The sequence below is a fragment of the Adiantum capillus-veneris genome, chromosome 15 (assembly GCF_014529385.1).
Source record: "Adiantum capillus-veneris isolate H3 chromosome 15, ASM1452938v2, whole genome shotgun sequence".
In the NCBI taxonomy this organism is placed as follows: domain Eukaryota; kingdom Viridiplantae; phylum Streptophyta; class Polypodiopsida; order Polypodiales; family Pteridaceae; genus Adiantum; species Adiantum capillus-veneris.
In genome coordinates, this window is record NC_140945.1 from 27738939 (window position 1) to 27755296 (window position 16358).

Here is a 16358-nt window from a genome sequence, read left to right on the forward strand (position 1 = left end):
GAGTCGAAGATTATGCATGAGGAAGATGATATGGACACTTTCCTTGCTAGTGTCAAGGATATCAATGAGCAACTCATTTCTGCAGGTGAAGTCATTTCTGACAGTTCCCTTGTGCAGACTGTTCTTGATGCCTTACCAGATTCCTACCAGACTTTTGCTAGTACTTGGAGACTGATGACCCAAGGAAATCCTGAAGTTGTCAAGTTTGATGCATTATGCACATTGCTGTTGCAAGAGTCACTTTCTAGAAAAAACAGGACTAGGCAGCGTGCAGTTGAACAGGCTTTTATTGCCTCTCAAAGAAAGGGTGGTAACAGTAATGCAGCCACTTCTTATGGTTCTGCTGCGAGTGGCAAAAATTCTGTTCCTAATGCTTCTGTTGGCAGCACTTCGTCTGGCAATTCTGGTGATAAGGGCAAAAAGAAGATGCGTTGCCATTATTGTAAAGCCAATGATCACTTGATCAAGTCGTGTCCTAAGTTGAAGGCCAAAGAGGCTAAGAAGAAAGAGGGTGGTTCCACTGCAAATGCTGGTTCCACTACAAATGCAGCCATTGTTGAGTCTTCTGTGAAAGGAGATTGTGATGCTGATGTTGATGCAGAATGGGCTTTTAGCGCAGAGTGCACTTACAATCCTGCTGTCCATGATGCATGCTTGTCAGTTGCTGCAGATTCACATGTGTGGTATTTCGACAGTGGTGCTACAAAGCACATTACCTCACATCGTGAATTGTTTACCTCTCTCGAGTCTGTCCCTCATGGGAATTCAGTCACTTGTGCCAACAACGCCTCTTATCCAGTTCAGGGAGTTGGAAAGATTGTGCTCACTGCTGCTAATGGCAGTTCCTTCACACTTGTTGATGCACTTTATGTACCTGGGATCAAGAAGAATCTCTTGTCTGTATCCGCACTTGCTAGACTTGGACTTGTAGTCAAATTTGTGGATGACAGATGTACAGTTCATGATCTTAGTTTTGGTGATGAAATTGTTGCATCTGGGCTTTTGTGCCGTGGGCTGTATAAGCTCACTTTGTATGACAAGTGTGGACAAAATTTTGCAAATGCTGTTGCAGATTCAAGGGCTATTTCAGATGCAAAACTTTGGCATGCACGTTTTGGTCATCTAAATTTTGCCAGTTTGCTGCGTTTGCAGAAATCTGATATGGTTGCTTCTTTGCCGTCTCTTGAAGCACCTATCAAACATGTTTGTGAAGGCTGTATTCTGGGTAAAATGCAGCGTTCTAAGTTTCCAAAGGATGGTTCAGTTAGGGCCACATGCAGGTTGCAGCTTGTGCATAGTGACGTTTGTGGGCCCATGCAAACTCCGTCCTTGGGCAATTACCTGTACTTCGTGACTTTCATTGATGATTACTCCAGGCATGCGTGGGTATTTCCGCTTAAAGCGAAGTCCGAAGTTTTTATGTGCTTCAAACAATTTTTGGCTATGGCTGAAAATGTCTCAAAATGTACTATGGGCACCCTCCGTTCCGATCGAGGGGGGGAGTATATGTCTCATGAATTTAATGCATTTCTGGCTAGTCGTGGGATAAAACACCAATGTACAGTGCCTTATACACCTCAGCAAAATGGTGTTGCTGAGAGGAAAAACAGGTCACTAACGGAAATGGCACGATGTATGGTCAAAAGTCAAGCTTTGCCGCATTCTTTTTGGCTTGAGGCCATCATGTGTGCCACTTATGTACTTAACAGGTGTCCTACGAAAGCTTTGCAGTCTATTACTCCATATGAAGCATGGCATGATAGAAAACCTTCTATTGAGCACATGCGTGTTTTTGGCTGTTTGGCATATGCTTTGGTGCCACAAGTGCAGCGCAGAAAATTGGATGATAAGGCTGTCAAATGTATTTTTGTTGGTTATAGTGCTGAAAGCAAAGGTTACAGGTTGTATCATCCGCAAACAAAACGTATTTTGGTTTCACGGGATGTAGTGTTTGTGGAAGATTCTGTTCAACCCTTGCTGTCATGTACTAGAGACAGTAATGTAAGCTCACAGGACATTTATGACACTTTGTTGCCTCTTTTCAGTGGTGGAAATACGAATGTAAGTTCCAATGAGGCAAATGTACAGCCTATGGGGGTTTCTGAAAATGTTTTAGAACAGCCTATTACTGATGCAGATGTACATGATGTACTTGATGAGGAAAGGGCTGAAAATGAGCAGGCTAGAGGTATGCCAAAATGGCTGGTGCACACTTTGCGTGACAGTAAATTGGATGCACCTTTATCTAGTCGTACTCGTTCAGGCTCTCGCCATGCATCTTATGCATCAGATTGTTATGCTTTGGCTGTGTCTAGTTTACATGATGTTGAGGAGCCTCTGTCTTTTGATGAAGCACAGAATTCAGAAAATTGGATTGCTGCCATGAAATCAGAATATGATGCACTTATAGAGAATGACACATGGACTTTATGTGATTTGCCTCCTGGCAAAAAGGCCATTGGTACCAAGTGGGTTTACAAGTTGAAACGCAAGCCGGATGGTGAGATCGATCGCCATAAGGCTCGACTTGTTGCAAAGGGTTATGCACAACAAAAAGGCATAGATTATGAAGAGACTTTTGCTCCCACTTGTCGTATGACTACTGTGCGTTTTCTATGTGCATTGGCAGCTCATTTTGGTTGGGATGTACATCAATCAGACATTGTTACTGCTTTCTTGAATGGTGACATATTTGAGGAAGTTTATGTAACGCAGCCTCGCGGTTTTGTCATAAAAGGACAAGAGGACAAAGTGTGCAAATGTAAGAAGGCTTTGTATGGGTTGAAGCAATCTCCTCGTGCTTGGTATGAGAAAGCTGACACTCATTTGGTTAAACGAGGCTTTCGTAACAGTCCAACAGAAAGCACATTGTATGTAAAGCGTGAGGATGATGTATTTCTCATTGTGGTTCTTTATGTTGATGATTTGCTGATCACTGGACCAAATGAGAGACATATTGCTGAATTTAAGGCTGATTTGAATGCTACTTTCAAGATGAAAGATTTGGGGCTGTTGCATCATTACTTGGGTATACAGTTTAAGCAGTGTGATGGTGGTATTGCCTTGTGTCAGAAAAGTTACATAGAGACATTGCTATGTAAGTTTGGACTTGAGGATTGCAAACCTATTGCCACTCCCATGGAAACAGGTTTGAAGTTGAGTCTACATGATGCTGGCGATCCTGCTGATGTCACTCTTTACCAAACTGTTGTTGGCTGCCTCATTTATGTATGCAACACGAGGCCAGATATTCAGTTTGCAGTCTCGCAGGTCAGCAGATTTATGCATAGCCCAGGGTCTAAGCATTGGCAGGCTGTCAAGAGGATTTTCCGCTACCTTAGTGGCACTTTACATCTTGGCTTGTTTTATCCCAAGGGGGGATCATTGCCGCCAGACTTACATGCTTTTTCGGACTCAGATTGGGCTGGTTGTTTTGACACGCGAGTGTCCACAAGTGGTTTTTGCTTCATGCTTGGCAGTTCATGTATATCATGGTTGAGCAAGAAGCAACCTACTGTGGCCACTTCGAGTTGTGAGGCTGAGTACAGGGCAGTCTTCACAGCTACGGTTGAGTGTGTATGGCTCAGACGCCTTATGGCTGACTTGGGTGTTGGACAGGACACTGCCAACACTATCTACACTGACAGTCAGAGCGCATTGGCAGTTGCGAGGAACCCAGTATTTCATGCTCGCACAAAGCACATTGAGGTGCATTACCACTATGTCAGGGAGAGGCTCTCAGCAGGAGAGATCAGCTTGGCTTATGTGCCAACACAGGACAACCTTGCAGATCTTTTCACAAAGGCATTGTCTCGTGAGAAGCTTGAAGCTTTCCGCAAAGCTTTGGGCTTACTCCCCTTTGTGGACTGATCCTGTCCTCAGGGCATGGCACTTCCCTTTACTCATGTGCCAGCTCTCGTTCACCGCATCACTCCAAGGGGGATTTGTTACCATATACATGTGGTAGTGATGTGTGTGAACACACTAGGACCGCCGGGGCATTTTTTCCCTCTTTAGGAGGTTTTTTCCCCCGTGCATTGTATATACGCCCATCACTCTAGGGCTATCTATCTTTCCATTGCACACTAAGGAATACACTCTCTATTGTGTACCTTGAGCTTCCTTCGTCTTCTCCAAGCTGTGTGTGTTTCTCTGCAACCCTAATTCCAACATTAACACATTCTCTATTGTGTCCCTTGAGCTTCCTTCGTCTTCTCCAAGGTGTGTGTGTTTGTCTGTAACCCTAATTCCAACAATTGGTATTAGAGCAGGTCATGTCCTCCCAGGCTTAGTCGCCAGCTGCTCCATCATACGCCTGCTCACTTTCTCCGATCTCAGTGAGCTTTGGCGAGCGTTCGTAGGTCGACAAAAATTTTGGGAAAATTCGAAGAGCTGGGTCTGCTCAGAATTTTGATTTGGGCTCATTTCGGCCTCCGTTTCCACTACAAGCAGTACTACACAGGCTATTTCGTCATTTTGTGCAGAATTTCTATCAGTGCTGTTTCTTGCATTACAGGTGCCTTATAGTATTCTACGGTTTGTGCTATATAGCACAGGTTGTTCTCGCTCCGTTTCTCCTATTTTCAGGAAGTTTTCACATCAGGTGCAGCATTTACCATGGCTGACAACAACAACACAGATGTGTTCAAGATGTTTGTTGCTGAGGACAGGTTGGATGGGGACAACTACCCTATGTGGGCTTATATGATGCAACATGTTCTTGTGTCAAAGGGTGTCTGGAACATTGTGCAGGGCATTGATGTACATCCTGGTTCTGATGATGTAGGCGATGTTGAGGATGTTGCAGGTCTTGCTGCAAGGATTGCAGCTGCTAGAGTTGTTTTGCCTACGGCAAAACAAGCTCGTTGGGATGTTAAGGATGCGCAGAATCATGCATTGATTGCGTTGTCTGTGAAGCGCACCATTGTTCCTCACATCCTTTCAGCAAAATTTGCAAAACAGGCTTGGGATATTTTAGCAGGTCTTTATGCAAGCCGCAATGAGGCTAAAATTGCTTTGCTGCATAAAGAGCTGGAGTCGAAGATTATGCATGAGGAAGATGATATGGACACTTTCCTTGCTAGTGTCAAGGATATCAATGAGCAACTTATTTCTGCAGGTGAAGTCATTTCAGACAGTTCCCTTGTGCAGACTGTTCTTGATGCCTTACCAGATTCCTACCAGACTTTTGCTAGTACTTGGAGACTGATGACCCAAGGAAATCCTGAAGTTGTCAAGTTTGATGCATTATGCACATTGCTATTGCAAGAGTCACTTTCTAGAAAAAACAGAACTAGGCAGTGTGCAGTTGAACAGGCTTTTATTGCTTCTCAAAGAAAGGGTGGTAACAGTAATGCAGCCACTTCTTATGGTTCTGCTGTGAGTGGCAAAAATTCTGTTCCTAATGCTTCTGCTGGCAGTACTTCGTCTGGCAATTCTGGTGATAAGGGCAAAAAGAAGATGCGTTGCCATTATTGTAAATCCAATGATCACTTGATCAAGTCGTGTCCTAAGTTGAAGGCCAAAGAGGCTAAGAAGAAAGAGGGTGGTTCCACTACAAATGTAGCCATTGTTGAGTCTTCTGTGAAAGGAGACTGTGTTGCTGATGTTGATGCAGAATGGGCTTTTAGCGCAAAGTGCACTTACAATCCTGTTGTCCATGATGCATGCTTGTCAGTTGTTGCAGATTCACATGTGTGGTATTTTGACAGTGGCGCTACAAAGCACATTACCTCACATCGTGAATTGTTTACCTCTCTTGAGTCTATCCCTCATGGGAATTCAGTCACTTGTGCCAACAACGCCTCTTATCCAGTTCAGAGAGTTGGGAAGATTGTGCTCACTACTGCTAATGGCAGTTCCTTCACACTTGTTGATGCACTTTATGTACTTGGGATCAAGAAGAATCTCTTGTCTGTATCCGCACTTGCTAGACTTGGACTTGTAGTCAAATTTGTGGATGACATATGTACAAATCATGATCTCAGTTTTGGTGATGAAATTGTTGCATCTGGGCTTTTGTGTCGTGGGTTGTATAAGCTCACTTTGTATGACAAGTGTGGACAAAATTTTGCAAATGCTGTTGCAGATTCAAGGGCTATTTCAAATGCAAAACTTTGGCATGCACGTTTTGGTCATCTGAATTTTGCCAGTTTGCTGCGTTTGCAAAAATCTGATATGGTTGCTTCTTTGCCACCTCTTGAAGCACTTGTCAAACATGTTTGTGAAGGCTGTATTTTGGGTAAGATGCAGCGTTCTAAGTTTCCAAAGGATGGTTCAGTTCGGGCCACATGCAGGTTGCAGCTTGTGCATAGTGATGTTTGTGGGCCCATGCAAACTCCGTCCTTGGGCAATTACCTGTACTTCGTGACTTTCATTGATGATTACTCCAGGCATGCATGGGTATTTCCGCTTAAAGCGAAGTCCGAAGTTTTTATGTGCTTCAAACAATTTCTGGCTATGGCTGAAAATGTCTCGAAATGTACTATGGGCACCCTCCGTTCTAATCGAGGGGGGGAGTATATGTCTCATGAATTTAATGCATTTCTGGCTAGTCGTGGGATAAAACACCAATGTACAATGCCTTATACACCTCAGCAAAATGGTGTTGCTGAGAGGAAAAACAGGTCATTGACGGAAATGGCACGATGTATGGTCAAAAGTCAAGCTTTGCCGCATTCTTTTTGGCTTGACGCCATTATGTGTGCCACTTATGTACTTAACAGGTGTCCTACGAAAGCTTTGCAATCTATTACTCCATATGAAGCATGGCATGATAGAAAGCCTTCTATTGAGCACATGCGTGTTTTTGGCTGTTTGGCATATGCTTTGGTGCCACAAGTGCAGCGCAGAAAATTGGATGATAAGGCTGTCAAATGTATTTTTGTTGGTTATAGTGCTGAAAGCAAAGGTTACAGGTTGTATCATCCACAAACAAAACGTATTCTGGTTTCACGGGGTGTAGTGTTTGTGGAAGATTCTGTTCAGCCCTTGCTGTCATGTACTAGAGACAATAATGTAAGCTCGCAGGAAATTTATGACACTTTGTTGCCTCTTTTTAGTGGTGGAAATACGAATGTAAGTTCCAATGAGGCAAATGTACAGCCTATGGGGGTTTCTGAAAATGTTCTAGATCAGCCTATTACTGATGCAGATGTACATGATGTACTTGATGAGGAAAGGGCTGAAAATGAGCAGGCTAGAGGTATGCCAAAATGGCTGGTGCACACTTTGCGTGACAGTAAATTGGATGCACCTTTGTCTAGTTGTACTCGTTCAGGCTCTCGACATGCATCTTATGCATCAGATTGTTATGCTTTGGCTGTGTCTAGCTTACATGAAGTTGAGGAGCCTCTATCTTTTGATGAAGCACAGAATTCAGAAAATTGGATGGCTGCCATGCAATCAGAATATGATGCACTTATAGAAAATGACACATGGACTTTAAGTGATTTGCCTCCTAAAAAAAAGGCCATTGGTACAAAGTGGGTTTACAAGTTGAAACGCAAGCCGGATGGTGAGATCAATCGCCATAAGGCTCGACCTGTTGCAAAGGGTTATGCACAACAAAAAGGCATAGATTATGAAGAGACTTTTGCTCCCACTTGTCGTATGACTACTGTGCGTTTTAAATGTGCATTGGAAACTCATTTTGGTTGGGATGTACATCAATCAGACATTGTTACTACTTTCTTGAATGGTGACATATTTGAGGAAGTTTATGTAACGCAGCCTCGCGGTTTTGTCATAAAAGGACAAGAGGACAAAGTGTGCAAATGTAACAAGGCTTTGTATGGGTTGAAGCAATCTCCTCGGGCTTGGTATGAGAAAGATGACACTCATTTGGTTAAACGAGGCTTTCGTAACAGTCCAACAGAAAGCACATTGTATGTAAAGCGTGAGGATGATGTATTTCTCATTGTGGTTCTTTATGTTGATGATTTGCTGATCACTGGACCAAATGAGAGACATATTGCTGAATTTAAGGCTGATTTGAATGCTACTTTCAAGATGAAAGATTTGGGGCTGTTGCATCATTACTTGGGTATACAGTTTAAGCAGTGTGATGGTGGTATTGCCTTGTGTCAGAAAAGTTACATAGAGACATTGCTATGTAAGTTTGGACTTGAGGATTGCAAACCTATTGCCACTCCCATGGAAACAGGTTTGAAGTTGAGTCTACATGATGCTGGCGATCCTGCTGATGTCACTCTTTACCAAACTGCTGTTGGCTGCCTCATTTATGTATGCAACACGAGGCCAGATATTCAGTTTGCAATCTCACAGGTCATCAGATTTATGCATAGCCCAGGGTCTAAGCATTGGCAGGCTTTCAAGAGGATTTTCCGCTACCTTAGTGGCACTTTACATCTTGGCTTTTTTTATCCCAAGGGGGGATCATTGCCGCTAGACTTACATGCTTTTTCGGACTCAGATTGGGCTGGTTGTTTTGACACGCGAGTGTCCACAGGTGGTTTTTGTTTCATGCTTGGCAGTTCATGTATATCATGGTTGAGCAAGAAGCAACCTACTGTGGCCACTTCGAGTTGTGAGGCTGAGTACAGGACAGTATTCACATCTACGGTTGAGTGTGTATGGCTCAGACGCCTTATGGCTGATTTGGGTGTTGGACAGGACACTGCCAACACTATCTACACTGATAGTCAGAGCGCATTGGCAGTTGCGAGGAACCCAGTTTTTCATGCTCGCACAAAGCACATTGAGGTGCATTACCACTATGTCATGGAGAGGCTCTCAGCAGGAGAGATCAGCTTGGCTTATGTGCCAACACAAGACAACCTTGCAGATCTTTTCACAAAGGCATTGTCTCGTGAGAAGCTTGAAGCTTTCCGCAAAGCTTTGGGCTTACTCCCCTTTGTGGGCTGATCCTATCCTCAGGGCATGGCACTTCCCTTTAATCATGTGCCAGCTCTTGTTCACCGCATTACTCCAGGGGGGATTTGTTACCATATACATGTGGTAGTGATGTGTGTGAACACACTAGGACCGTCGGGGCATTTTTTCCCTCTTTAGGAGGTTTTTTTCCCCCGTGCATTGTATATACGTCCATCACTCTAGGGCTATCTATCTTTCTATTGCACACTAATTAACACACTCTCTATTGTGTGCCTTGAGCTTCCTTCGTCTTCTCCAAGTTGTGTGTGTTTCTCTGCAACCCTAATTCCAACATAAAGTGCATCAACAAGTGTGAAAGAATTGCCATTAGCAGGAGTAAGCACAATCTTTCCAACTCCCTGAAGTGGATAAGAGGCATTGTTGGCACAAGTGACTGAATTCCCATGAGGGACAGACTCAAGAGAGGTAAACAATTCACGATGTGAGGTAATGTGCTTTGTAGCACCACTGTCAAAATATCACACATGTGAATCTGCAGCAACTGACAAGCATGCATCATCGACAGCAGGATTGTAAGTGCACTCTGCGCTAAAAGCCCATTCTGCATCAACATCAACATCAACATCACAGTCTCCTTTCACAGAAGACTCAACAATGGCTGCATTTGTAGTGGAACCAGCATTTGCAGTGGAACCACCCTCTTTCTTCTTAGCCTCTTTGGCCTTGAACTTAGGACATGACTTGATCAAGTGATCATTAGCTTTACAATAATGGCAACGCATCTTCGTTTTGCCCTTATCACCAGAATTGCCAGACGAAGTGCTGTCAGCAGAAGCATTAGGAACAGAATTTTTGCCACTCGCAGAAGAACCATAAGAAGTGGCTGCATTACTGTTACCACCCTTTCTTTGAGAAGCAATAAAAGCCTGTTCAACTGCACGTTGCCTAGTCCTGTTTTTTCTAGAAAGTGAGTCTTACAACAGCAATGTGCATAATGCATCAAACTTGACAACTTCAGGATTTCCTTGGGTCATCAGTCTCCAAGTACTAGCAAAAGTCTGGTAGGAATCTGGTAAGGCATCAAGAACAGTCTGCACAAGGGAACTCTCTGAAATGACTTCACCTACAAAAATAAGCTGCTCATTGATATCCTTGACACTAGCAAGGAAAGTGTCCAAATCATCTTCCTCATGCATAATCTTCGACTCCAGCTCTTTATGCAGCAAAGAAATTTTAGCCTCATTGCGGCTTGCATAAAGACCTGCTAGAATATCCCAATCCCGTTTTGCAAATTTTGTTGAACGGATGTGAGGAACAATGGTGCGCTTCTCAGACAATGCAATCAATGCATCAGCCTGCACATCCTTTACATCCCAACGAGCTTGTTCTGTCGTAGGCAAAAAAAACTCTAACAGCAGCAATCCTTGCAGCAAGACCTGCAACATCCTCAACATTACCTACATCCTCAGAACCAGGACGTACATCAATGCCCTGCACAATGTTCTAGACACCCTTTGACACAAGAACATGTTGCATCATATAAGCCCACATAGGGAAGTTGTCCCCATCCAACCTGTCCTCAGTAGCAAAACATCTTGGACACATCTGTGTTGTTGTTGTCAGCCATGGTAAATGCTGCACCTGATGTGAAAACTGCCCAAAAATAGGAGAAATGGAGCAGGAACAACACATGCTATATAGCACAAACCATAGAAGAATATAAGGCACCTGTTATGCAGAAAACGGCACTGACAAAAATTCTGCACAAAATGACAAAATAGCCTGTGCAGTACTGCCTGTTGTGGAAACGGACGCTGAAATGAGCCCAAATCGAAAATCTGAGTAGACCAAGCTCTACGAGTTCTCCCGAAGTATTTGTCAACCTGCGAACGCTCGCCAAAGCTCATTGAAATCGGAGAAAGTGAGCAGGCATGTACTGGAGCAGCTGGCGACTAAGCCCAGGAGGACGCAACCTGCTCTGATACCAATTGTTGGAATTAGGGTTGCAGAGAAACGCACACAGCTTGGAGAAGACGAAGGAAGCTCAAGGCACACAATAGAGAGTGTGTTACTTAGTGTGCAATGGAAAGATAGATAGCCTTAGAGTGATGGGCATATATACAATGCACGGGGGAAAAAACCTCCTAAAGAGGGAAAAAATGCCCCAGCAGTCCTAGTGTGTTCACACACATCACTACCACATGTATATGGTAACAATGCAATCTAAGTACAACTTGATTGTCCGCAATGAAACATGGGACCTGGTTGAATTTCAATAAGGCAAGCAGGCCTTACCTTGCAAATGTATTTACAAGAAGAAGTTTACATATGATGATCCACAACCAAAAAAAAAGGCTTGATTGGTTTTTGCTAAGGGATTCAAGCAGCAGAAGTTAGTTGATTTTGACAAAAAGCTTCTTGCCCATGGTCAAGATGACTGCATTGTGTATAGTGCTTGGCTTAATAGCCATAAAGAACATGGAGCTTGTCCAAATGTGAAGACATCCTTTCTTTACGGGGATCTAGAATAAGATATTTACATGAAGCAACCTGAAGGTTTTGAGCAGCCTAACAGAAAGGAGCTTGTATGCAAACTCAAGAAAGCACTTTATGGCTTAAGGCAAGGTTCAAGGTAGTGGTATAAAAAAAGTGACACTTTTATGCGGTCCTAAGGTTCTAGAAGGAGTCAAGAGGATCATTTCTTGTATACAAAGAAACTCGGTGATGGATCTTTGGTCATTCTCATTCTATATGTAGATGACATGCTCATAACAACAAAGTCCACTGAGGAGATTGCGAAATTAAGAAAAATCTTGAACAAAAAATTTTCTATGAAAGATTTGGGTGATCCAAATCATTTTCTTGTTATGCGTATCAAGTGAGATAGGAAAAGAGGAATTCTTGAATTATCTTAGGAAACTTACATTCACAAGGTCTTGTAGCATTTCAATATGTAGGAGGGAAAGGTAGTGAATACCCTACTACCATCATAATTGAAACTTAGCAAGAAATATTCTCCCAAGTTAGATGATGAGAGAGCAACAATGAAAAGTGTACCATATTCTTCAACTGCAAGCAGTCTTATGTATGTTATGATTGCTACGACACAAGACATTGCATTTTCAATGGGAGTGGATAGTTGCTATATGGTTAATCTTGGCAAGCAACATTGGATAGAGATGAGACACATCCTTAGATACTTGAAGGATATAGCAAGTAGGTGTTTATGCTTTGGTAATAGAAATGCATCTATTGTTGGTTACACAGATGCTGATTATGCGGGTTGCAAACATAGTAAGAGATCTACATCTTGCTACATTTTCATATTTGCAGAAGGATCCATTTCTTGGAGATCATCTCTCCAAGATTGTACATCTTCTTCCACTACAAAGGTTGAGTATGGTGCACCATCAGCTGCTTGCAAGGAAGCTGTATGGTTGGCATATTTAGTGGCAGATCTAAACATTCAGGAAGTTCCAATTTTGCATGGTGATAGTTAGAGTTCCATTGTTTTGGCAAGGAATCTTGTTTTTCACTCCAAATAAAAAAAGACCATATTAGGTATTTTGGTTAAAATCCCGCATTATGGGAATCTCCAAATTGACCAAATTCATGTAATTTGGGAAAAGATGAGATACTCTTGCTGATGCATGGTTGGTAAATAGGATGAAAATCTTATAGGGGATTGTGGTGTTGATAAACACCACAAAGTCTAGAGTATGCATAGCACATGAATTTGAAGAAATACTAGTGATTAAATAAAAGAAAGAAAGGCACAACTAAAGACCTTGCGGGCGGGGGGTCACTACAATAAAAAAAATGCTTATCATGTGGATTCAATAGCAGGGATTATTTTATTTTATATTTTCTCACATTTTCACACTCAATCACATAAAGAGAGAAAGTGAATTAGACACAAGTGGAGCTCAATATAGGAAAGTATGTATAAGATTACGAGATTAAGATGAAATGAGGTGAGCATTTATCAGATTACAATTAAAATGTTCTTAAACTTTCGCACTTATAATGTATAAAAAACAATACAAGTATATGATGTGTGAATGAGCGCAAACTAGAGAAGGCAATACAGATACATATGTGTGTGTACAGAGAGCAAAAGGGAGAGAGCAAGTAGACATATTGTTGGGTGAATGGAGCTCTAGGAGCAAGCGTAGCTCCTCTTATGCAATTGTATTGTGATAAGAATAATAAAAAGAGCTAGGATGGTTATGACTTGGACAGTCAGACATGGTCTATCGGACACTAGTGGCCCTTTCTTGAGCAGTCCATTGTATAATCATGTTATTATACCACGTGAGTGCAACATGAGATGTTTTTTTTTTTTTGAAAATTAAAGCAATTTAATAGACATTTAAAAACTTTCTCAAAGTTTACCATGACGATTTACCACGTTTTGTAGCAGTGAGAAAGTTTAAACTAGGATGGCCAAAGAGGAGAGAGGGACGTGGGAAGGAGTTTTTTTGTAAATTAAACATTACCATTGTTATTACCATGCTCATCACCATTATTATTACCTTTGCTATTATTGCACATGTTATCTCTATTATTACCGCATTTGTTATTGCTGTCATTACCTCTACTATTACCACGCAATGCTTAGGAGCTAAAAAAAATTAAATTTGGATACTTCTTTCTATTTAAAAAATATGTATATAGAGCATGATATTTTTCATAAAAATTGGACAAAGCTAGAAAATGGTAAACATTTAATCATTACATTAATCATATACAATTGATTAGCATAATGAGCATGCTTAACGCTTTGGAGCTAAAACATTCAAAATTGGATACTTCTTTCTATTTTACAAAATAGTTACACAGCGTGATATTTTTCATAAAAAATGGACAAAGAAAATGATAGACATTTGATCACTGAATTAATCACATACATATGATTAACATAAATTAGAATGCTTGATAGAATTAGAGAGAGGGGGGGGGGGGGGGGGGGGGGGGGGGGATGACATGATAAAAATTCTCATAGAATAAAATTTATTAAATTTTTATGAATCATCTTCGAAAAGATCTCTACAAGTGGCATCATCTAGATTTAAACCCATGGATCTCTACAAGTGGCATCATCTAGATTTAAACACATGGATCTCTACATGTTGGCTTCATCATCTTTGAATTTGTCATCTTCCATCTCATCATCATCATTATGAAAATCATTCTCCTTGCTAAGATTGGTGGTGAGAATTGATTTATCAATCTTCCTCTCCTTGGTCTCCTCCTCATCCAAAGTAGTATCGTGGGAGAAGGTTGAAGATGTTCTCCACTTCATTAGGGGGGGGAATGTTGGGGTTAAAGGCATTGCACCTTTCCCGATGTCAAATGTCCATTGTCCGACCATCCACTGACCTTATTTTTGTACATATACAGAGAATAAGGGGCAGCTCATTTTGAGGCTTGCTCCACCCACACATCACCTTGCGCTCTCTCCTTCACTCCTTCTCACATGCACACACTGCACCGCGCGGATGTATTCCATGCACTGCACTTTTCAACCAGCATCAGAGCTGATGTACGACCTCGCAATGAGCTTGCTAGCTTGGTAGTGGCAGATTTGGCACAACAAAACCAGATCAGTGGCTATGGCAAAGCTCGGTGCCATTAGCATGCACAACTCCTCTTGAGTGGGAAACAAGGTAACTGCAAAGATTGGCCTTGAAGAAGATTTGCAGTGAGCCAAGCAACAGGAGCTGAGAATCAATGCAAATCAAGCATCCACTACAACTCTACATAGCTTGGATCATTGGCAAAGTCAGTAGTGGAAGAGCATTGTGAGCTCAAGAGAAAAGGGGATTCAACATCTTGAGCTTGAGGTTGAATGTTGCACACACACATACACACACACACACACACACACAAAGGTGCAGAGAAGAGAGAAATCGAGCAGATTCACAATAAATGACTAGTCAAGTCTACAGCAAACCGAGCTTTAGAGAGAGCTTGAAGGAGTAAATCGAGTAATTTGAAGCTTATAGAGGCTTTTGAAGCTTCATGTTGGCAATGTTAGGGAATTTGGCAATGCTAAAAGCTTTTGAAGCTTCTCGGCAACGTGCAAGAGACATCAAATTGAAACTCTCGGGAGCTCATGGGTCAGCAAATTAAGGCCAGCAAGTGAAGCCCTTTTTGTAGCACTGGCCCATCAACAACGCTGGCTTAGCATTAGAAGAAGCAAGGGATTGGGCCTCACAAAAATAGGGGAATCGGCAAAAAATCAAAGAAAATTTTATGGGGTGTTGTACACACACACAGAGCGAGCCCAAAAGCTGAGAGTGTGTGTAGGACTGCAGATTGGGTAGCACTATAGACCAACATTGAGCTGCTTTATGCAGTGTGTGGAGAAGCAACCATAGTCGGCAGAGTGCAATGAAATCAAGAGCTGTAGAAAAGTCAAAATTCAAAAAAAAATCTTACTCTCTCTTAAGAGTGTGTTAGGTGGCATACACACAAACAGACACACACATATTCTCAAGCATCGACCTCAACAAAATATGTTGAAAGCAACATTGATATATATATATATATATATATATATATATATATATATATATAGAGAGAGAGAGAGAGAGAGAGAGAGAGAGAGAGAACGTATGCTCTTGGATGTCTGTACACAGAAGAGAGCGGGATGATGGTGCGTAACCCCGTGCAATCCCCAACATCAACTCCACATTTTTCAACAACATCGGCATAGAGCGAGGGATGGAGAGAGATTGCACGGCTCTCCTTTGGCACACATATGAATTTGACTATCACGTTCTTGGCTTTTGGTGTTCTCCTCTGTGGCTTTGCATCAACAGCTAGGACATCGACAAGCACTTTTGTCTGGTGGTAGAAGACGACATGAAACTTTTGTTTCCTCGACTTCGACAAGGCAAGAGAGAGCAATTTGGCTCTCCTCCAGCATAGCTTCGCCACCCATCGACTACCCTCCCATGCGCCCATTCAAAGCGACCTGGCTTTGACAATTTTCCTTGGCTTCCGGACTTTGACATACCTTGAGATAGATTGAGCAAGAGTGAACCAATTCTCCTCTAACCCCCATCCTGAGCGGCTCGGCTCCATAGTGTTCCCTCAATGACCCCTCCCCCTCGACGGCGGATCGGCTTTCACAGTTTCCCATTTTCCTGCTTCGGCCACACGTACCAGCATATATGGCTCTGATGGACCATTTCAAAGTGGATTTCAATTGAGAAAACTTGGCTATGGACGACGTTTACAGCCATAGGTGGTTGGTTGTACTTTGTGTCTTGTTTCATGTTGATGTGTTTTTTGACAAATGAGATAGTGTGTGCCAGATTCCAAGCGGTTTGCTCATAGTTTTTGTGCATACTTTCTAGTGCAGATTATGTGGCACATGTATTGCTCATGTATGACTATGTGGGGCATTCCAAAAAGTGGTTTTAGCACAATTTTGTGCAACCTATGCTATGTATACATTTGCGGATATAGCTTGAGCTAGGTATAGCCTGCAG

At 42.3% G+C, this 16358-nt stretch overlaps 1 pseudogene; it reads left to right on the forward strand.

Moving 5' to 3' along the window:
* Positions 1-11900: 11900 nt before the first annotated feature.
* LOC147440427 (secreted RxLR effector protein 161 pseudogene) lies at positions 11901-12356 on the forward strand (annotated as a pseudogene).
* The last annotated feature ends 4002 nt before the right edge of the window (positions 12357-16358 follow it).